We start from the raw sequence: 22,964 nt of genomic DNA on the forward strand, positions 1-22,964 counted from the left end.
TTTTTTCCTACCTTCGCAACCTTGACACCCATCGCAAGAACCCCAGGACTTGTTTCTGCGGCATAAAGCAAAAAGAAGTTCCTCCTCGCCTCATTTTTTAAAAGAGCGCCGTTTGATTCTGAGGCTATGACCTCTGGTCCTAGACTTGGAAACATCCTTGGCACATCCATCTATTCTGCCTATCATTAAAGTAAATGGGCAATATATAACCCTATATATATCAGTTATCTATAACGAATAGTTCATTTTGGGCTTTTTATATCCCGCAGTATTTTTCTCGGCATTTGAGGGCACTAATCCAGCGCTATGTCAACGTTCTAAACCAGCGCGTTCCACATGAACCCACTAGAAAGCCGATTTAAATGGGCATTTATTTACAGCAATTGAACACTAAATTCCTTCCATTTGGCCTATAAATTAATGTAAATTAGATATAAAAATCATGTTATATTGTGAATTATTTGTGAATAATCTTTGGGACACTTAGGCTATTTAAAAATGTTAATCTTTCCTTAAGAAATGGGCGTTTGACTATCCAAGATCACAGCTTTTTTGTAATGTCCATTGAAAATCAATAGGGAACAAGATGCTAATTTCCGAGTATGAAAATGGTCATAACTATTTTAATACTTGAGATATGAAAGTGAATTTGGTGTCAAATTAAACTTATTGTTATGCTTTATCTGATGGGATAAATTGCAGACTTGATTTTTTAAATCTCAAAATTTTGTAACATTGCTAATCAGAGGGTATGGAGAGAAGGCAGGTACGGGATACTGAGTTGGATGATCAGCCATGATCATATTGAATGGAGGTGCAGGCTCGAAGGGCCGAATGGCCTACTCCTGCACCTAATTTCTATGTTTCTATGTTTCTAAATGCTTATCATGTGCTAACCCACTCATTCTTGGAATCATTCTTGTAAACCTCTTCTGGACCCTCTCTAGAGCCAGCATATCCGTCCTAAAATATGGGGCCCAAACTCCAAATGTGGCCCGACCAGCGCCTTGTAGAGCTTCAGCATTACATCTCTGTTTTTGTACTCCAGTCCTCAGGATACAAATGCCAGCGTTGACTTATGTTTCCTGCCTTCCGCGTCCTTTCAGGCAGCGAGTTCTAGTGCTGTGGACAAAGGGGAACCTTTGCAGTCAGATTTCCAGGAGGCATTTGATGTGATGCAGATTCAAAAGTTAATGCAGAAATCTGAAGCTCATGCAGCAGAAGGTAGCGTTTAGATGTGGAGAGAAGACTAGAAGGCGAACAGGAAACAGAAAGGAGACAGTTTTTCTGGTTGCCAAGATGTAACAAGTAGTGTGCCACAGGAAACAATGCTGGGGGATTAACTTTTCACCATTTGTACAAATGACCTGGGTGATGATGCTGTCGGCAAATTTTGCAGATGTCGCAAAGATATGTAAGAATTAGCATTATAAAGCAGAGATAAGAAAGGTTACAAAAGAATCTGGTTAGGTTAAGTGAACAGGCAAAGAGTGCAAAGAGTCCAATGTCCAAAGAGTCATAGAGTGATACAGTGTGGAAACTTGCCCACACCAGCCAACATGTCCCACCTACACTAGTCCCACCTGCCCACGTTTGGTCCATATCCCTCCAGACGTGTCCTATCCATGTACCTGTCTAACCAGTTTTTAAATGTTGGGATAGACCCAGCCTCAACTACATCCTCTGGCAGTTTGTTCCATACACTCACCACTGTGTGAAAAAGATACCCCTCAGATTTTTTGCCTTTCACCTTAAACCAAAGATCTTTCATTTAATTTTTGTTTTTTTATGACTGATGGCAGTTCAATTTCCCTCCTGGGATAAATAAAGTTCTATCGTATCGTAACGTATTGTATCGTATAAACCCTTTGATTGTGGGAATTCATGAAATAGTAGATTTTGTCAAGGGTAAAAAATAAAAGAAGCATTTTTTTAAATGGCAGGAGATTGTAGAACTGGGAGGCAGAGGGTTTTCAAAGGTTAGTACATGGGTACCGCAAGTGATTAAGAAATTAATTCATTCATAATTAATTATTTGTTATTGATGTTAATGTTTATTGCTGGATGAATTGAAGACAAACATAATGAGATTATGAATAGGTGACGTTTCAGGTCAAGACCCTTCTTTAGACCTGAAACATCATCTATTCCTTTTCTCCAGAGGTGCTGCCTGACCCGTTGAGTGCTCCAGTTTTTTTGTGCCCATCATCGGTTCAAACCAGCATCTGCAGTTCCTTCCAATGAGCTTCTGCTTTAGTTATAAAGCAAATTGATGAGACCACACCTGGAATATTGTGTACAATATTAGCACTTTAATGGAAATATATTAATGCATTGGAAGTAGTTCAGAGAACAATTATATATATTACTCAAGTATATTACTCTAATATGTAATGTACTGTATATTGAAAAAAGCACTGAGGTGCACTCTGTAGAACCACCTTAGATACAGCCACCTAGTTGCAAATGCTTCATAATATTCAGTTTTGTTTTAAATGTGGATAAATGTGAGGTCATTCACTTTGGTGGCAAGAACAGAAAGGCAGATTATTACCTGAATGGTGTCAGATAAGGAAAAGGAGAGGTGCAATGCGACCTGGGTGTCCTTGTACATCAGTCACTGAAAGTAAGCATGTAGGTACAGCAAGCAGTGAAGAAAGCAAATGCCTTGTTGGCCTTCTTAGCTAAAGGATTTGAGTATAGGAGCAAGGAGGTCCTACTGCAGTTGTACTAGGTCTTGGTGAGACTACACCTGGAGTATTGCGTGCAGTTTTGGTCTCCTAATTTGAGGAAGGACATTCGTGCTATTTAGGGAGTGCAGCGTAGGTTCACCGGGCTAAATCATCGGATTGCGGGACAGACATAATCCAATCCAACATTATTTGTTAAGCACTTTAAGACAACCAATGTTGAACAAAGTGCTGTACAGTGGAATAAACAAGACATCATAAACAGACAACATAACAGAACATAACATAACAGCTCACATAAAGCGCAAAAATACAACAATAAATTAAAAGACATAAAACATGAGTAAAAATAATAACCACGCAATAAAGCAATCAAAAAAGAAATTAATCAAGTAAATAAAGTCGACCTCTTACTGTGTATCAAAGGCCACGGAGAAGAGATGGGTTTTTAGAAGTGACTTAATATGGAGAGGCAGATTGTTCCATAATTTTGGTGCAGACACAGCAAAGGCACGGTCCCCTCTGAGCATCCGCTTAGTTTTAGGCCCATTCAGGAGCAGCTGATTATCTGACCTGAGAGAGCGGGCGGGTGTATAAGGATGTGAGAAGCTCAGATAGGTAGGGCGGGGCAAGACCATAAGGTGAAAGAATGGATCAACTGGCCTTATATTCACTGGAATTTAGAAGGATGAGAGGGATCTTATAGAAACATATAAAATTCTTAAGGGATTGGACAGGCTAGATGCAGGAAAACTGTTCCCGATTTTGGGAAAGTCCAGAACTAAGGATCACAGTTTAAGAGTAAGGGGTAGGCCATTTAGGACTGAGATGAGGAAAAACAATTCACCCAGAGAGTTGTGAATCTGTGGTATTCTCTGCCACTGAAGGCAGTGGAGGCCGATTCACTTGGTGTTTTCAAATTAGAGTAAATTCCAAATTTAATCAGGCTTTCTTACATCTTACGTTTGTGGTTATTTAAATGTGTTTCTTTGCCTGCCGTGTGCTTGGTTCTATTCATCCAAGGAACTATATTTGGCAGTGGCGGCCTTTTCCTTTAGCAGGATTTATTTACCCCACATCCCTCGAACCCCCTTTGATTTTCCCATGACTGCTTTATCTTCGTTGGGCACCATATCTGAGGAAGGATGTGCTGGCGCTGGGGAGAGTCCAGAGGAGGTTTACGACAATGATCCCAGGAATGAGTGGGTTAACATATAATGAGCGTTTGACGGCATTGTGTAGTGGCCATGTGGCCTGTTTTGCATGTCATTGAGAATGGCATGTGCCTTTAAATTTTAGATTGCCCGTTATATTGTGGTTGGGATTTATGGCGTGTTTTTGGGCATCTTTGGAGCTTAGATGCTTGCGCAGAAGTTGAGTTTTTTTAGATTCGTTTGGAGAGCCATGGGGAAGGTTAACCCTTCTACCATGTAAGATCATGTAAGATCATGTAAGAACATGTAAGATCATGTGCGATCATGCGGATCTTGCCAGTGTTACGGAGACACGAGGAGTTTGCTAATGTCTAAAGTAATAAGCTGGAGTTCGAAGAAGATTGTAGTAACGAGTCGGAAGAAGTTTGGATGTATCTTACTGTAATTGTTACTAGCAACAATAAAACATTTATTCATCAAAAGACTGCGTTTTGAAGTCATATCTGAGAAGAAGCTCTGAAAGTCTCTGTGAGTGAGCTTGCGTGCATTAGAAGACACCCCCTTTAAACATTATCATCCAAATAGCGGTTAGGGTGCTAATTAGCTGAAAGATATGATAATCTGCCGCTACACACTGTGCCTGTACTCGCTGGAGTTCAGAAGTATGAGGGGGGACCTCGTTGAAACTTACCGAATATTGAACATGAATTTCTGCGAAATCATTCTCAGTGCAGTAGAATTGGCCTTACTACAATTTACAACCTACTACTCCTAGGTTATCAATGGTCACACTAGGTCACACTAGGTTCAACTGAGTTATCATCATCACCACAAACATTCTCCCTCACTGATATGCTTTCCATCTTCCCAGATCTATTCCTTAAAGCAAATCCAAAATTAACCTGACCCCTTTGGTTGGTGAAGCCAAGTTTAGTTTAGTTTAGAGAAACAGCATTGAAACAGGTCCTTCGGCCCACCAGGTCCACGCAGACCAACAATCATCACACGTTCACACTTAGTTCTACGTCATTTCAGTTTTGCGTCCTGCACATTAGGGTCAATTTACAGAAGCCAGTTGACATACACACCCGCACGTCTATCGCAATGCGGAGGAAACCGTCGTGGCGATTATGCAAGATAGATTGGAGGAGCAAAAATTCAACCTTAGCACGTGCAGTTCATTCTAAGAGTCTGATAACAGCAAGGAAGAAGCAATCCTTAGATCCTGACATGTGATCCATGTGCATTCAAGCTTTACCTTTTGCCTGATGGATTGTGGGGATGCCAGCAAGACAAAATAAATAAAAAACAGATGCTGGAAACATACATTACCTGTAGAGAAAGAAACTAACTTGACATTGCAGATCAAGGAACCTTCCTACCTAATTTACCTACCTAAATTTTTATCTCTCGACAAAGTGATATAATGTGGCATTTCATACTAGATTTTGGCTGTAAGACCAAGACCATGTCATCAATGTTTTGTCTGTCAGTGATTCTGTTGACACTAATTCCAAAAATGCAGTAGAGTAGAAAAGGCACCTAAGACTATTTGACCGATCAATTAGATCCTGACTGAAATGCACTGTATGGAAGTGTGGAGAAATAATGTTGGGATTACTCCAATCATCTCCTGGTGGCTGGCTATAACTTCAATAATGTTTTACACGCAATACCCTCATAAATAAAGTAACTTCTAAATTATGCTTTATGGCATGGAAAGAATATTTAAAATCTGCGAATGATTTTGTGTTACAACTTCTCGATCCGCTGTGTAAATCATCTTTTATAGCCTGGCACACTGTTGCCTCAGCACATCATTGCAGATATAAATATAACCAGGATGATGTTTCTCAATTTACCACATTATTTTGTATGAATTTGGCATGGCATTTGTAAAATCCAGAAACATGTATTGGTGGTATTTAATGACACGTATGTAGATCTGTACGAAACAAGCTTAATATTTAATATTCTGATTTCAAGTCCTAAAAAAAGAATGCTGAACAAAGTTCAGTATCGATTCCTGTTTCCTGAAACAAGGCAGCATGGTGGCGCAGCAGTACAATACAATACAATACAATACAAATTTATTGTCATTTGAGCCCCAGTGAGACTCAAACGAAATGTTGTTTCCACAGCCATACAAACAAAGACAATGTCCTACAGACATACACACAATTAAATTCACACAAACATCCATCACAGTGAAGCCAGTGTGATGGAAGGCAAAGTCTTTTCTCTCCCCTGTTCTCAATTTCTCTCCCGATGTCCAAGCCCCAGGCGGGTGATGATAAGTCCCACGGCCATTTTAGGCCGCGCGGGGCGATTTACGGCTCCGCTCCCGGTCTGAAAGTACAAGGTTGGAACCCCCACGGGCGATGGTGAGTCCCACGGTCATGAAGCCGCGCCAGGTGATGTACGGTCCCGGTCCGGGTTGTTCCAACCCCGCGACACGGGCTAGAGAAGTCGCGTTGCGGGAGCTCCGGGAAGCGGTCTCTCTCTCTCCACCCGGACCCGCGAGCTCCCGATGTCCCAGTCCACCGGACCTGCGGCTGCGTTGCTGGAGCCTCCGAGCCCCAGGAGTCGCGTTGCAGCAGCGAGTCACCACCGCTCCCCACGCTCCGAGGCCGGCCAGCCCCACGATGGTGAGTAGTCCGCAGCTCCGCAGTCTCCCGAGCCCCCGGGTCGTTCAGGTTGGAGGCCGCTCCACGGTGCTAGGCCCCAACGACAACGGAGACCCAACAGGGAAAAGGTCGGGTCTCCCGGACAGGGAAGAGATTTAAACGGTTTCCCCCTCCCCCCCACATGTACACATTTAAAAACACTATTAAAAAACACCAACACTACATTTAACTAGACAAAAAATAAAAAAAAGACAGACAGGCTGTAGGGGCCGCTGCAACGGGTGAGTCGCGCCGCCAACACTTGGCCAAGTAGAGTTGCTGCCTTACAGCGCCGGAGACCTAGGTTCGTTCCAAATCTGAGGAAAGACATTCTTGCCATAGAGGGAGTAAAGAGAAGGTTCACCAGACTGATTCCTGGGATGTCAGGACTTTCACATGAAGAAAGACTGGATAGACTCGACTTAGAAATAAACAGAAAACTGCACAACCAGTAAATTCTTCCTGACTTGATTTCGGTAAATCAGTGAGTATAGTAAGCTTGTACTCGCTAGAATTTAGAAGATTGACGGGGGATCTTATAGAAACTTACAAAATTCTTAAGGGGCTGGACAGGCTAGATACAGGAAGATTGTTCCTGATGTTGGGGAAGTCCAGAACAAGGGGTCACAGTTTAAGGATAAGGGGGAAATCTTTTAGGACCGAGATGAGAAAAACATTTTTCACACAGAGAGTGGTGAATCTGGGGCTAGACTCGATGGGCCGAAGTTTCCACACTCTTTCTCTAAAACTAAAAACTAAATATATGCAAGCTAACATGGACATCAAACCAATAGAAACTAAATACCATCTTTCTATCTGAAATGAATTAGCATCTTCCTATAATGTCATTGTCCCAACACCTTCTCTTTATTATCTCTTCTCGCAATGGTTGAGTTCACATCCATCTTTTTACCCTTCCCATCATCTTCTTTCTTTTGCATTGCATAACTGCATCAGTTTAGTTCAGTTTATTGTCACCTGTACCGAGGCACAGTGTCACTCTAGTGCCATTGTAATGTTTCCATGTTGAGACGTGACCTATTAGTGTATCATGCTCACCCCTTCTCAATCCAATCAACCCACCAGAGAGACAGAGAATTGCAATGAAGATCACCAACATAACATCAACCACATAAAATGCCCATAAATTAAGTTTAAATCAAATACAGCGCTGAAACTTTAGTTTGGGGAATAAATGCCCTAAACAAAAAGAAAGAAATGAAGAAAAAGACAGAACAAACAAGAAAGGATTTCAGAGAGTTTCTTATTAGCAAAATGACCTCAATAACAAAATAAATTGAATTCAATTGTTTTCACTAATTTACCTTAAATCTTTAGCTGTGACACCTAATTTGGAAATCTAGTATCAATTGAATCATATGCAAAGCATCATGACAATTAATTTTAGGAAATGTAATTTAATTATAATGCAGCTCTGCCTCCAGTTTTATTCATCTATATAATTAAAAGTCTCATCTTGATCACTTTCTGTCTGCGCTGTATAAAACAGGGTGGTGAAAACTGCCCAACGCATCACCGGCTCCTCACTCCCCTCCATTGAGTCTGTCCAAAGCAAGCGACGTCTGCGAAGGGCGCGCAGCATCGTCAAGGACTGCTCTCATCCCAGCCACAGACTGTTTACCTTCCCCCCATCCGGGAGGCGCTACAGGTCTCTCCATTGCTGGACCAGCAGGTTCAGGAACAGCTTCTTCCCTGCGGCTGTTACACTACTTAACTCTGTACCTTGGTGATTGCCAGTGATTGGGGAGTCTGCATCCTGGTGGCATGAACATTGAATTCTCACAATTCTGTTAACCCTTGCTGTCTCCTCCCCTTCCCAGCTCTCCCTCAGCCCTCGGGCTCCTCCTCCTCCTTTTTTCTTTCTTCTCCCCACCTCCCATCAGCCTGAAGAAGGGTTTCGGCCCGAAACGTTGCCTATTTCCTTCGCTTCATAGATGCTGCTGCATCCGCTGAGTTTCTCCAGCATTTTTCGATTTTCCAGCATCTGCAGTTCCTTCTTAAATACTTGCAATAAATGATTTTTTAGCCCTTAATGACAATGCCATGAATTGTTTGGCCTGCTGCCCTACCTGTGCTTGAAAGTGCAATACGTAATTGGAAATGAAATGAAATGAAATAACGTTTCGTGCCAAGACGATTCTTCAGAGTGCGTCTGAAAGGTCTCGACCCGAAACGCCACCCATACCTTCTCTCCATAGATGCTGTCCGGTGAGGCTGGTGAGACTGCTGTCCCCACACAGTGACCCAACCATTGCGGCTGCTGTCACACAGTGACCCAGCCAGTGAGGCTGCTGTCACACAGTGACCCAGCTAGTGAGACTGCTGTCACACAGTGACCCAGCTAGTGAGACTGCTGTCACACAGTGACCCAGCTAGTGAGACTGCTGTCACACAGTGGCCCGGCCATTGATGCTGCTGTCACACAGTGACCCAGCCAGTGAGACTGCTGTCACACAGTGACCCAGCCAGTGAGACTGCTGTCACACAGTGACCCAGCTGGTGAGGCTGCTGTCACACAGTGGCCCAGCCAGTGAGACTGCTGTCACACTGTGACCCAGCCAGTGAGGCTGCTGTCACACAGTGACCCAGCCAGTGAGACTGCTGTCACACAGTGACCCAGCTAGTGAGACTGCTGTCACACAGTGACCCAGCTAGTGAGACTGCTGTCACACAGTGACCCAGCCAGTGAGGCTTCTGTCACACAGTGACCCAGCTAGTGAGACTGCTGTCACACAGTGACCCGGCCAGTTAGACTGCTGTCACACAGTGACCCAGCCGGTGGGACAATGTTCATGCCTTCACAGTGATGTGATGGACGCGGGGGTCTGGACCAATCGCTGACAAGTCCCACCCCCCCAACACCGTCATGTCCGTAATTGGTCGTTTCTGTTGAGCGGCAGTCAGTCCTTTGGCGTGTAGGCGACGCCGCCTTTTGGGTAGGTGGCGTTTTCGACAGAGCGGCCATTCGGTAAGTTTGCTTTTAGGCTACGCAGCTTTTCGGTTTGTTGGCTTTTAGGCGTCCCACCCTTTTAGTTAATTTGCATTTAGGCATCCCATCCTTTCAGCTAGTAGGCGTTTCGTCTTCGGACACTTTCGGTTTATTGGCGTTTTGGCCTTGTTTCTATTCGGCTCTTTGGCTTCGACTTCTTTGCTTCGGCTTCTTGTCTGTTGGCGCCACGTCTGGGTACCGTGAGTGTGAGTGTTTGTGTGTGTGTGTGTGTGTGTGTATATGTGTGTGTGTGTGTGTATGTGTGTGAGTGTGTGTGAGTGTATGTGTGTGTGTGTGTGTGTGTGTGTGTGTGTGTGTGAGAGAGAGAGAGACTGCAGGCCCGTACAAAGCTTTTCAAAAAGGGGTGTGGCATGACAGGATTACAAAAAACTTAATGTGAAATAATGTGTGCGCTGCGCACATCACGAGCGCGAAGAGTGAAGTCCCTCGATGCCAGGGTCCGCTTAAGGGCCCTGGAAGCTCAGGGGTTTTAGAAGCTCTCTGATCCATTCTGAGCCTTATTTTGGAGCATTTATGCACCAAATTTATGGCCAATATTTCAGAAATTAACAGGAATCTTTTTCAGGTAGCTTTTTCACACAAAGGGTGCTGGGTGTATGTAACGAGCTGCCAGAGGAGGTAGTAAAGACTGGGACTATCCTAATGTTTAAGAGACATTTGGACACGTACATGGATAGCACAGATTTAGATGGATATGGGCCAAACGCATGTGAGTGGGACTAGTTTAGATGGGACCATGTCGGTCGGTGTGGGCAAGTTGGGCTGAAGGGCCTGTTTACACACTGCATCATTCTATGACTAAAAAGTGAAGAAGAAAAATGCATGTAGATAAGTAGAGCAGATTTGAAAGAGGAGTGAAATGTAAAGGCAGAGAGAGAGGTTTATGGGTGGAAAGGAACATAGGTAAGGAGGGGGGAGAGTGGGCTTGGGCAGATGGGTGAAGGGAAAATAGTCACAAAGTGCTGGAGTAACTCAGTGGGTCAGTCAGCACCTGTGGAGAATATGAATAGGCGACATTTCACAGAGTGCTGGAGTAACTCAGCGAGTCAGGCAGCATCTGTGGAGAACATGGATAGGTGATATGTCACAGAATGCTGGAGTAACTCAGTGGGTCAGGCAACATCTCTGGAGAAAAGGTATAGATTATAGTTCGGGTCAAGACCGTTCTTCAGTAATATTCATGATGTGCCATGCATAGACATTCCTGAATGTTACCCAAACCATAGTGAGCTACTTTGTTACGGTGCTTGCCTTCTCCTATAACATTTCTGCTGCCTTGGGTGATGCAGGACAGGACACAAGCTTTGGGACACGGTGTGAAGCTGTTGCCGTCTGTTCCAGCCTGGTAAAAACCTGGATGGAGTGGATTTGGAGAGGATGTTTCCACTAGTGGGAGAGTCTAGGACCAGTGGCCACAGCCTCAGAATTAAAAGACATTCCTTTAGGAAGGAGATGAGCAGGAATTTCTTAATATTATCTAATGGTGGCCGACTAGGAAAAGGGGAGATGCAGCGAGACCTGGGTGTCATGGTACACCAGTCATTGAAAGTAGGCATGCAGGTGCAGCAGGCAGTGAAGAAAGCGAATGGTATGTTAGCTTTCATAGCAAAAGGATTTGAGTCTAGGAGCAGGGAGGTTCTACTGCAGTTGTACAGGGTCTTGGTGAGACCACACCTGGAGTATTGCGTACAGTTTTGGTCTCCAAATCTGAGGAAGGACATTATTGCCATAGAGGGAGTGCAGAGAAGGTTCACCAGACTGATTCCTGGGATGTCAGGACTGTCTTATGAAGAAAGACTGGATAGACTTGGTTTATACTCTCCAGAATTTAGGAGATTGAGAGGGGATCTTATAGAAACTTACAAAATTCTTAAGGGGTTGGACAGGCTAGATGCAGGAAGATTGCTCCCGATGCTGGGGAAGTCCAGGACAAGGGGTCACAGCTTAAGGATAAGGGGGAAATCCTTTAAAACCGCGATGAGAAGAGCTTTTTTCACACACAGAGTGGTGAATCTCTGGAACTCTCTGCCGCAGAGGGTAGTCGAGGCCTGTTCATTGGCTATATTTAAGAGGGAGTTAGATGTGGCCCTTGTGGCTAAGGGGATCAGAGGGTATGGAGAGAAGGCAGGTACGGGATGCTGAGTTGGATGATCAGCCATGATCATATTGAATGGTGGTGCAGGCTCGAAGGGCCGAATGGCCTACTCCTGCACCTAATTTCTATGTTTCTATGTTTCTAAGTCAGAGGGTGGTGAACTGTGGAATTCATTGCCACAGACAGCTGTGGAGGTCAAGTCAATGGACATTTTTCAGGAGGAGATTGATAGATTCTTGATTGATAGGGGTGTCGGAGGTAATGGGGAGAAGGCAGGAGAATGGGTTTGAGAGGGAAAGATAGTCATAGAGTGATACAGTGTGAAAACAGGCCCTTCGGCCCAGCATGTCCCATCTGCACTAGTCCCACCTGCCCACGTTTGATCCATATCCCTCCGAACCTGTCTTATCCATGTGCGTGTCTAACTGTTTCTTAAATGTTGCAATAGTCCCTGCCTCAACTACCTCCTCTGGCAGCTTGTTCCATACACCTACCACCTTTGTGTGAAAAACATACCCCACAGATTACTATTAAATCTTTTGCCCTTCATTTTAAACTTATGTCCTCTGGTCCTCGATTCACTTACTCTGGGCAAAAGACTCAAACATATCTATTCAAATCATGATTTTATACACCTCTATTAGATCAACCCTCATCCTCCTGTGCTCCATGAAATAGAGTCCCAGCCTACTCAACCTTTCCCTTTAGCTCTGGCCCTCTAGTCCTGGCAACATCCTCATAAACTCTTCACTGTACCCTTTCTAGTTTGATGACATCTTTCCTATAACATGGTGCCCAGAACTGAACACAATACTCTGAATGCGGCCTCACCAACTTCTTATGCAACTGCAACATGACCTCCCAACCTCTATACTCAGCCTGACCCGCTGAGTTACTCCAGCACTCTGTGAAACGTCACAGAACAGGGCAAGATTAGCAAGTTTGCTGATGATACAGAAGTGAGTGGTTTTGCAGATAGTGAAGATGGTTGTGAAAGATTGCAGCAGGATCTGGATCAATTAGCCAGGTGGGCAGAGAAATGGTTGATGGTTGCATGGTTCTTTGAAGGTCGTGTCACAGGTATATCAGATCGTCAAAAGGTATTTTGGCACTTCGGCCCTCATCAGTCAGAGTATTGAGTATAGAAGTTGGGAGGTCATGTAGCAGTTGTATAAGACGTTGTGAAACCGCATTTAGAATATTGTGTTCAGTTCTGGGGCACCATGTTATAGGAAAGATGTCAAACTGAAAAGAGTACAGAGATCCCATCCTGGATCAGTCCAATCTGGGTTCTGTCATCTGCAAACTTGAGAAGCTTGACAGAGGTGTCTGTGGAGGTGCAGTCATTGGGTGTGAAGTGGTGATTGGAGTGGGGTGGGTGTAGAAGGGCCCGTCTTTGCAGACTGAGGTCAGGCTGTGAGTGGGTGTGAAGTGTTGGTTGGGGTGGGAAAGGGTCCACTCTTTTCATACTGAAGTCTTGCCTTAAGTAGGTGTGAAGTGGTGAATGGGAAGGAGAGGGTGCAGGGTCCATTCTTTGCAGACTGGGGTCTGGCTGTGTTTGTTGGGGAAGGGGTACCAGGGTTACGTTTCTAATTTTCAAGCCTGCAGTAAAACTCATTCAGGTCGTTCGTCAGCTGACGATTGTCCAAAGAGTGGGGGGCTTTCCTCTTATAGCTGGTGATTTCTTGCATGCCCTTCCAAACTGAAGAAGAGTCATTAGCTGAGAACTTGCTCCTCAACTTCTCAGAGTACCTTTTGCTTGGCAGCTCTGATTCCTCTTCTCAGCTCTTTATCGATTAGGCTATCTTTTAACTCTTTAACGATTGGGCTATCGGCTTGACGCATATTTGCCCCCAGCCCCCTCCCCCCGATCTCACAATGGAAATGTTACATCTGTATATAATGATCCCATTAAAATGTGTATTTATGTCACAAACTATGGAATTCATATTTTTCAGTATTGTTATCAAGGAAAAGAAAGCAGTTCCAATTGTTTGATATTATTTGATATTGTTTAATATTATTCATATGGAGGAGAAAATATAATAGCTCTAAAACCTACCTTAATTTTGCAATCTCACTCAAGATAATCCCCCTTTCCCTCTCCCCTCCCCCATCTCTCCTCTCCTCGCCCTTCCCCCCCTCTCTCCCCTCTCACATGCCCCCTCTTTCTTGCGGGGCGAAAGTGAAGGTGGCGTGGGCCCAGTGGGGGGGGGGGTGTGCCCAGCGGGAGTCAGCGAGGGTGGCGTGGACCCAGCGGGGGTGGCGTGGGCCCAGCGGGGGTGGCGAGAGGGTTCAGCAGGGGTGGCATGCGCCCAGCGGGGGTGGCATGGCATGCGCCCAGCGGGGGTGGCTTGGGCCCAGCAGGGGTTGCGCGGGCCCGGCAGGGTGACATGAGCCCAGCGAGGGTCAGTGGGGGTGGTGTGGGGGGGAAGATGGCTTGGGCCCCGGCGGCGGGGGGAGGCGAGGGGAGCGGGCACCGCTGCAGCGGCATCTGGTGTTGGGGTTACAACCGTTGGGTTCAGATTCAGCCACTCCCACCCGGGGGCGGGAGAACAGAGAACTGGCCATTTCCAAAGTGGAAAAGTTGATTTTTTTTTCCGATTTTTTTTTCTTTTTTTTTTCTGATTTTTCTTTTTTTTTGGTGACTTTTTTGTTAGGGGGAAAAAAAGGGGGGTGCGGTCGAACCCAACACACCCCCCCTTCGGACGTCCATGGACTGTGTGTGTGTGTGTGAGAGAGACTGTGTGTGTGTGAGTATGTGTGTATATTGAAATTGGTGGAGAGGTGGAATATTGCTTTGGGGGATCCTGAACACGGTCAGTTTTTGGAGCCCCACACGATGTCGGGACCAGCTCCACACAACTCCATACGGCTCCGGCGATCGAAGTGGGACCGCCCCCTCGAGGCCGTACATATCAAGCGACCACGTTAGGTCGCGCTTGCCGCATGGAGTCGCATGCTCGTGGGACAGGCCCTTTAGGCTGTCAGGGGTTATGGGGTGAAGGCAGGAGAATGTGGAATGGGGTTGAGAGGGAAAGATAGATCAGCCATGAGGAGACGTGATGGTCAAAATGGCCAAATTCACCACCTGGAACTTATGAACAATGCAAGTACACCATCCTCTCAGCATTCCGGAAGTAGTTTCCAGGAGTAAAGTGCAGAAAATTAGACAATTTTGCTGATGTCTTCTACACCTGGGAAGACTCAAAGGCTTAGAAACTCATGTGCATTTTCACGATCACTGCCCTCTTCTGGCCCAGCTCTGCTCTGCACCAAAGTTCCAGCTGAAGTTTGTGGCATATTTCCATCAGCACCTTCTTGGAAAGCCTATTGCCTTGAATACTGATCATCGTTGAGGTGCAGGTAGCAAACAATCTTCCAGAAAGTCCTAGTGTAGAAACAAAGACCTACAGATGCTGGTGTATATCGAAGATAGACACAAAGAGCTGGACTAACTCAGTGGGTCAGGCAGCATCTCTGGAGAAAAAGGATGGGTGATGATTCAGGTCGGCACACTTCTTCAGCCTGAAGAAGGGTCCCAACCCAAAAAGTCACCCATCCTTCTTCTCCAGAGATGCTGCCTGACCCGCTGAGATTCTCCAGCACTTTGTGTCTCTCTTCCAGAAAGCCCTGTTGAGAATCTTTCTCCCCGCCTTTAAAGGTGATCTCTTTCCTTGTTCTCACCAAGCAGAATGGCTACAGGAGATGCAACAATGGGGAACACGGTGGTTCAACAGCTAGTGTTTCACGGGGTGAACGTACAAACCACACACAGACAGCACCCGATGTCAGGATCGAACCCGGGTCTCTGGCACTGCTCTCCTGTGGTCTGGTGGTCAGTGTGACGAGTTGCTATGAGACCACATGTGTCTCTCTCTGGTGCTCTGGTTTCCTCCCACATCCCGCAGGCATGTTGATCGGTTATTATACATTGTCCTTCATGTTAGATTGAGGGTGGAGTTAATGGGCATCTGAGAGAAAATAGGTTACAGAGGGGGAACATGGAGAACTGGCAGAGACCCAATAGACTGAATGACTTCCTTCAGTGTTTCCTAAGAAAATGTGATAAAGTATGAAAAACCTCCTTGCTGGATACAGCAGCGACTGCCTAACACTTGAAAATTAGAAATAAGTGGTGGCACAGAAAAACACAGAAGTTGCGACCTTACAGTGCCAGAGTCCTGGCTTCTTATCCTGACTATGGGTGCTGTCTGTACGGAGTATGTGGATTTTCTCCAGGTGCTCCACTTTCCTCCCACACTCCAAAGACGTTCAGGTTTGTAGATTAATTGGGTCTGTCACATAGTAAATTGTCCCTAGTGTGTAGGATAGTGCTAGTGTACTGGGTGATCGCTGGTCAGCACGGACTCGGTCCACACAATAGACAATAGACAATAGGTGCAGGAGGTGGCCATTCGGCCCTTCGAGCCAGCACCTCCATTCAATGTGATCATGGCTGATCATCCCTAATCAGTAGCCCGTTCCTGCCTTCTCCCCATATCCCCTGATTCCTCTATCTTCAAGAGCCCTATCTAGCTCTCTCTTGAAAGTATTCAGAGAACCGGCCTCCACTGCCCTCTGAGGCAGAGAATTCCACAGATTCATAACTCTCTGTGAGAAAAAGTGTTTCCTCGTCTCCGTTCTAAATGGTTTACTCCTTATTCTTAAACTGTGGTCCCTGGTTCTGGACTCCCCCAACATTGGGAACATGTTTCCTGCATCTGTATCTGTGAAGTAAACTAAAGTAAACAATGCAGGCTCTGCCACACTGTTCCCCGTAGACTTCAGATACAGTGTTGAGTACGCACAGACTTTGTCATTACAAATCAACCAACCACCAAATCTACAAGTAACTGATCCTTTTAAAAATGTAGATACGGAAATTTTCCGTTGTTGAGCATTCGATCCCGCATGCAAGTCAAACATGTGGCGTGTACTGAAGTCAATGAGCTCCAATTTGGCAAAGTTAGCATCACATCAAAATTTCCCTCACCAATGTGGTGGTCAAGTTAAAAATATGCTCCCACACATCGTGTCTAAACTTGCAGCCAACTCATCACTCACTGGGTATGTTTGGCGAGACTAGTCATCAAATTTCACTTGCCAACCCTCCTGTGTGAAGCACCTTGGGATAATGTCATGGAGTGATACGGCAGCAACAGGCCCACTGAGTCCCAGCTGAACATACGCACAAATGTGTTTTTCTTGTAGAACTGAGAAACCTACCAAAGCCTAGAAAACACAGAATGTTGTGCGTAAATTATAGTTATACCACGTAATTATATGGCTTGTGCCAGGCAGAATTTATCATGAATGGATTCAAAGATCGCCAGCTTTGGCAAGGAGTGGGAAAAAACTTAGATTCAGATATGATTTAGTATCTAGAGCACAGGAGCAGGCCCTTCAGCCCACAGTGTCTGTGCCCATCACGATGACACATTTGCGGATGACACATAGATGGGCGGCAGTGTGAGCTGCGAGGAGGATGCTATGAGGCTGCAAAGTGACTTGGACAGGTTGGGTAAGTGGGCAGATGCATGGCAAATGCAGTATAATGTGGATAAATGTGAGGTTATCCACTTTGGTGGCAAGAACAGGAAGGCAGATCATTATCCGAATGGTGTCGGATTACCAAAAGGGGAGGTGCAACAAGACCTGGGTGTCCTTGTACATCAGTCATGCAGGTACAGCAGGCAGTGAAGAAAACAAATGGCAAGCTGGCCTTCATTGCAAGAGGATTTGAGTGCAAGAGCAAGGAGATTCTATTGCAGTTGTACAAGGTCCTGATGAGACCATACCTGGAGCATTGTGTGCAGTTTTCGTCTCCGAACTTGAGGAAGGACATTCTTGCTACGGAGTGAGTGCAGCCTAAGTTCACCGGGTTAATTCCCGGGATGGCAGGACTGACATATGATGAAAGAATGGATCGACTTGAGTTATATTCACTGGAATTTAGAAGGGTGAGAGGGTGCTTATAGAAACGTATAAACATTTTAAGGGATTGGACAGGCTAAATGCAGGTAAAAAATTTCCGGTGTTGGGGGAGTTGAGAACCAAGGGTCACAGTTTAAGACTAAGGTGGGGACTGAGATGAAGGGAAAACAAATTCACCCATAGAGTTGTGAATCTGTGAAATTGTCTGCCATAGAAGGCAGTGGAGGCCAATTCACTGGATGTATTGAAGGGAGAGTTAGATAGAGCTCTTTGGGCTAACGGAATCAAGGGATATAAGGATAAAGCAGGAACGGGTACTATTTTGGATGATCAGCTATGATCATTTTGAATGGCGGTGCTGGCTCGAAGGGTTGAAAGGCATACTCCTGCACCTATGTTCTATGTTTCTATGATGCCAAGATAAACTAATCTCATCGGGCTACACATGATTAATACCCTTCCATTCCCTACATGACAGCACTGGGCCTCTACTTGCTGGAGTTTAGAATGTTGAGGAGGGAACTAATTGAAACTTGCAGAATAGTGAAATACATAGATAGAGTGGATGTGGAAAGGATGTTGGGAGAATCTAGGACCAGAGGTCATAGCCTCAGAATTAAAGGGTGCTCTTTTAAAAAGGAGGCGAGTAGGAATATTTGTTTAGTCAGAGGGTAGTTAATCTGTGGAGCTCATTTCCACAGAGGGCTGTGGAGGCCAAGTCAGTGGATATTTTTAAGGCAAAGAAAGACAAGTTCTTGATTAGAATGAGTGTTAAGGGTTACGGGGAGAAGGCAGGAAAATGGGATTTGGTGACAGAGATCAGCCATGATTGAATGGCGGAGTAGATGGGCCAAATGGCCTAATTCTACTATAACTAATGAATATCCATGTACATATCTATGTACATATCTAAAAACGTCTTAACCCATCATATCTACCCCTATCACGACACCTGGCAACTTGTTCCAGATACCCACCACCCTCATTGTAAAAAACACATACCCATGCACATATCTGTTAAACTTTACTCCTTTCTCTGGAACTCTCTGCCGCAGAGGGTAGTCGGGGCCAGTTAATTGGCTATATTTAAGATGGAGTTAGATGTGGCCCTTGTGGCTAAGGGGATCAGAGGGTATGGAGAGAAGGCAGGTACGGGATACTGAGTTGGATGATCAGCCATGATCATATTGAATGGCGGTGCAGGCTCGAAGGGCCGAAAGGCCTACTCCTGCACCTAATTTCTATGTTTCTATGTTTCTATGTTTCACCTTAAAGCTATACCCTGTATTCTTTGACATCTATTTTCATCTTTGGAAAAAGGTGCTGACAGTCTGCTCTCTAATATTATTCCCAGTGTCTGAGAGATCATTTGAGTCATTTGAGGTGCAAGATGCTGTCACCACAGGCATTTCTGGAAGTTGTGCACATTTCTGCATTGGTCAGCATGCAAAGAAGCTTTTCACTGTACCTCAGAACATCTGATGATAAACTAAGCTAAACTCATTTGCTCAGGTCATTAATCGTACTAAATGAATGGAAGCTATTCTCACTGTGGCTCTGTTAAGCCTTGGGTCAAAGTATACATCCCTGGGTATAAGCAAATATAATTGGGGCGGCACAGTGGTCCAGCGGTAGAGTTGCTTCCTTACAGAACCAGAGACCCGGGTTCGATCCTGACTATGGCTGCTGTCTGTACGGAGTTTGTTTGTTCTCCATGTGACCTGCATGGGTTTCCTCCCACCCTCCAAAGACGTACAGGTTGGTAGGCCAATTGACTTGATTAAATTGCAATTAGTCCCTAGCGTGTGTAGGATAATGCGAGTATGGGGGATCGCTGGTCCGTGTGGACTCGGTGTGCTGAAAGGCCTGTTTCCATGCTATATCTCTAAACTATTTTTAAACTAAACTAAATGATCTCCCTGCAGGGTAATCCTGCTGCCAAGACATTGATATCTTGACCCAAGAACCCGTGGGTGCTGGAATATTGAGCAAAGCACAAGGTACTGGAAGAACTTAATGGTTCAGGCAGCACCTGTGGAGGGAATGGACAGGTGACATTTCGGGTCGGGACCCTTCTTCAGTCTGATTGACATCTTGACCATGATCTAAGCCATCCCACAAAATTTAAGGTAATACATTTGCACTTTTCCTACAACAAATAAGGAACATTTTCAAAGTGTAATCCAGTTGGCAGGGGTTAACAATGCAGAGATGAATGATATACGTAATAACATATAGCGCAGGCCAGATTTTCAAATTTATACAGTAAGTGTAGCAGTACATTACACATACTTCATAACACATGTGGCTCTGCTACTGATTAGAGTTGAAATGTCAAGCACATGTTGACAAAAGGAGTCTCCATTTCAACATCTTTGAGTCAAAACTATGCTAACGCAAATGCATGGGTAAACCCAGCATTGCACGTTTTTCTCCTGCATTCCCAATGAGAACGCAAAGTGCTGGAGAAACTCAACGGGTCAGGCAGCATCACTAGATGGATAGGCGAGGTTTTGCGTTTGGACCCTTCCATACAATCTGTGTAAAAGCTTGCATGTTCTCCCCATGACCACGTGGGTTTCCTCTGGGTGCTCCGGTTTCCTCCAACATCCCAAAGATGTGCAAGTTTGTCGATCAATTGGCCTCTGAAAATTACATCTAGTGTGTAGACAGTGGACAAGAAAGTGGAATAATATAGAAACATACAAACATAGAAATTAGGTGCAGGCGCAGGCCATTCAGCTCTTTAAGCCAGCACCTCCATTCAATATGATCATGACTGATCATCTAAAATCGGTACCCATTCCTGCTTTCTCCCCATATCCCCCGATTCCCTTAACCCTTAGAGCTATATCTAACTCTCTCTTGCAATCATCCAGTGAATTGGCCTCCGCTGCCTTCTGTGGAAGAGAATTCCACAGATTCACAACTCTCTGGGTGAAAAGGTTTTTCCTAATCTCATGGAACTAGTGCCATGGAATTAGTGCCACTTGGGCGATTTTTTTAGGTGACTACAGGCGACTAGGCTATCGCCACATGGTCGCCGGGGTGTGGCTTGTATGGTCGTGACTAGTCTCCTCAGTCGCCCAAAGAGTCATAGCATTTTTCTAATCACCGCTGGATTTTGAAATGTTCAATCATTTTCTGCAACTGTGAGCTTGACACCAATGAGCTTCTCGACTTCTCCTGACGTTGGCGCTGTCGTAGGTTGTCGCCAGGATGTTGTCGGTTGTCACCAGGATGACGTAGGTTGTCGCCCGGTCACTTAGGTTGTCACTGGTGCTGATGTTGATGACTATTGGCGACTACCTACGTCAACTTATGTCAATCGGCGACAGGTACCATCGACTGAATTGTCTTAAGTTGTCTTCAGTTGTTGCCGACAGGGTCCTAGCTTGTCGTGGGTGGATGTAGGTTGTTAATGCATTTCGTTGTCTCTGTACTGTACACTGACAATGACAATTAAAATTGAATCTGAATCTGAATCTGAATCTCATTGGTGTGGACATGGGTGGACGTCCTAATGGGTCACCGGTTGTCGGCAGCTTGTCGTAACTTGACGTCGACTAGGTGGTAAGTTGCTGTAGTTTGTCGTAGACATTGTTGTAGACATTGTCGTAGGGTGTCCAGTCGCCGGTTTTTCGGTGAACTGCTAGGACTATGTCAGTCGCCAGCAGTCGCCTAAAAATCACCCAAGTGGGGCAGGCCCTTTCTAGCGCTTACAGTGCCAGAGACCCGTGTTTGATCCCGACTACGGGTGCTGTCTGTACGGAGTTTGTACATTCTCCCCGTGACACCAGTGGTTTTCCCCGAGATCTTCGGTTTCCTCCCACAGTCCAAAGACGTACAGGTTTGTAGGTTAATTCACTTGGTATGCGTAAATTGTCCCTGGTGTGTATAGGACAGCATTCATGTGCAGGAATCGTGGTCGGCACGGAGGGCCTGTTTCCGTGCTGTATCATCTCTAAACTAAAACTAAACTAAAGTAGTGTGAACAGGTGATCAAAAGACAACTTGGGCTCAGTGGCCCAAAGGGCCTATTTCCAGGGATGTATCTTTCAATCAAGCAATCAATGTTCAGATGATAAGGCAGCCAACCATCTTTTACTGCATGAGAACTACAATTAATACCAATGTTAATAGGTTCGTTTTAACAGCCTGTCCCAAATATCAAAGCATAATCTTCATAAAAATCTGAAGATCTAAAGAAAGATTATGATCTCCCAGTGCAAAAAAATGCATGTGGTGTTGTGTTAATTGCCATTATTACCACCTCGTAAAATAAAGTATTTTTGGGACAGCACCATGGTGGTTTTCCCCGGGTGCTCCGGTTACCTCCCACACTCCAAAGATGCACAGGTTTGTGGGGTAATTGGCTTTGTGTAAAGATTGTAAATTGCCCCGGGTGGTGCAAATGCGCGGGGATCGGTGGTCAGCGCGGATTTGATGGGCCGAAGGGCATATTTCCGCGCAGAAGCTCTAAAACATTAAAACTAAAACTAAAGACCTTGGCCAAAGATTTTATGGAGCAGCTGGAAAATATTTCCGACATTATGCTCTATCATCAAACTCCATAGTCCTTTGGCAGCGATAGGGAATTCCCTTCCCAGGCCTGACATAAGATCTGAGTCCCCTTTCATTTGAATGAAGATTAGTTTAGTTTAGTTTAGATTAGTTTAATTTAGTTTTAGTTTAGTTTAAAGATACAATGTAGAAATAGGCTCTTTGGCCTACCAAACTCCAAGTCCAAGCCGACCAGCAATCCTGATACACTAACTAATATGATCCTACACATGCTAGGGTCAATTTACATTTTTTACCAAGCCAATTAATCTACAAAGGTACATAAAAATGCTGGAGAAACTCAGCGGGTGCAGCAGCAGTCTGAAGAAGGGTTTCGGCCCGAAACGTTGCCTATTTCCTTCGCTCCATAGATGCTGCTGCACCCGCTGAGTTTCTCCAGCATTTTTGTGTACCTTTGATTTTCCAGCATCTGCAGTTCCTTCTTAAACAATTAATCTACAAACATGTTTGTCGTTGGAGTGGTTAGTGATTATGAGGTAATAAGTGAGATACTGTTTTGTTTGTTTTAAGTCTTTAAAGTATTTCTTAGTGTTTTAATTTATATTAATAACTGGCAATTTTTTAAACAAAATATTTTAACTCATTTCGTTTTGGACTTTGAAAACCTTTGAGTTCCTGTCTCAGCTTTAACAGCAAATTAAGTTCCACCCTCAACCTTGCTGCCAGCCAAACGCTACTCAAGCATCTCTTGGACATGGTCTGAGACAACACCATCTGTAGCCATGTTAACTCTTACCTGTACCTTCAGAGTACAGAGGGTCAACTCCATGACCATTCCAAGCCCATCTTGGGTTAGTGGGGGGCAAA

This window comes from Leucoraja erinacea, chromosome 8 (assembly GCF_028641065.1).
Source record: "Leucoraja erinacea ecotype New England chromosome 8, Leri_hhj_1, whole genome shotgun sequence".
NCBI classification, from domain to species: Eukaryota; Metazoa; Chordata; class Chondrichthyes; order Rajiformes; family Rajidae; genus Leucoraja; species Leucoraja erinaceus.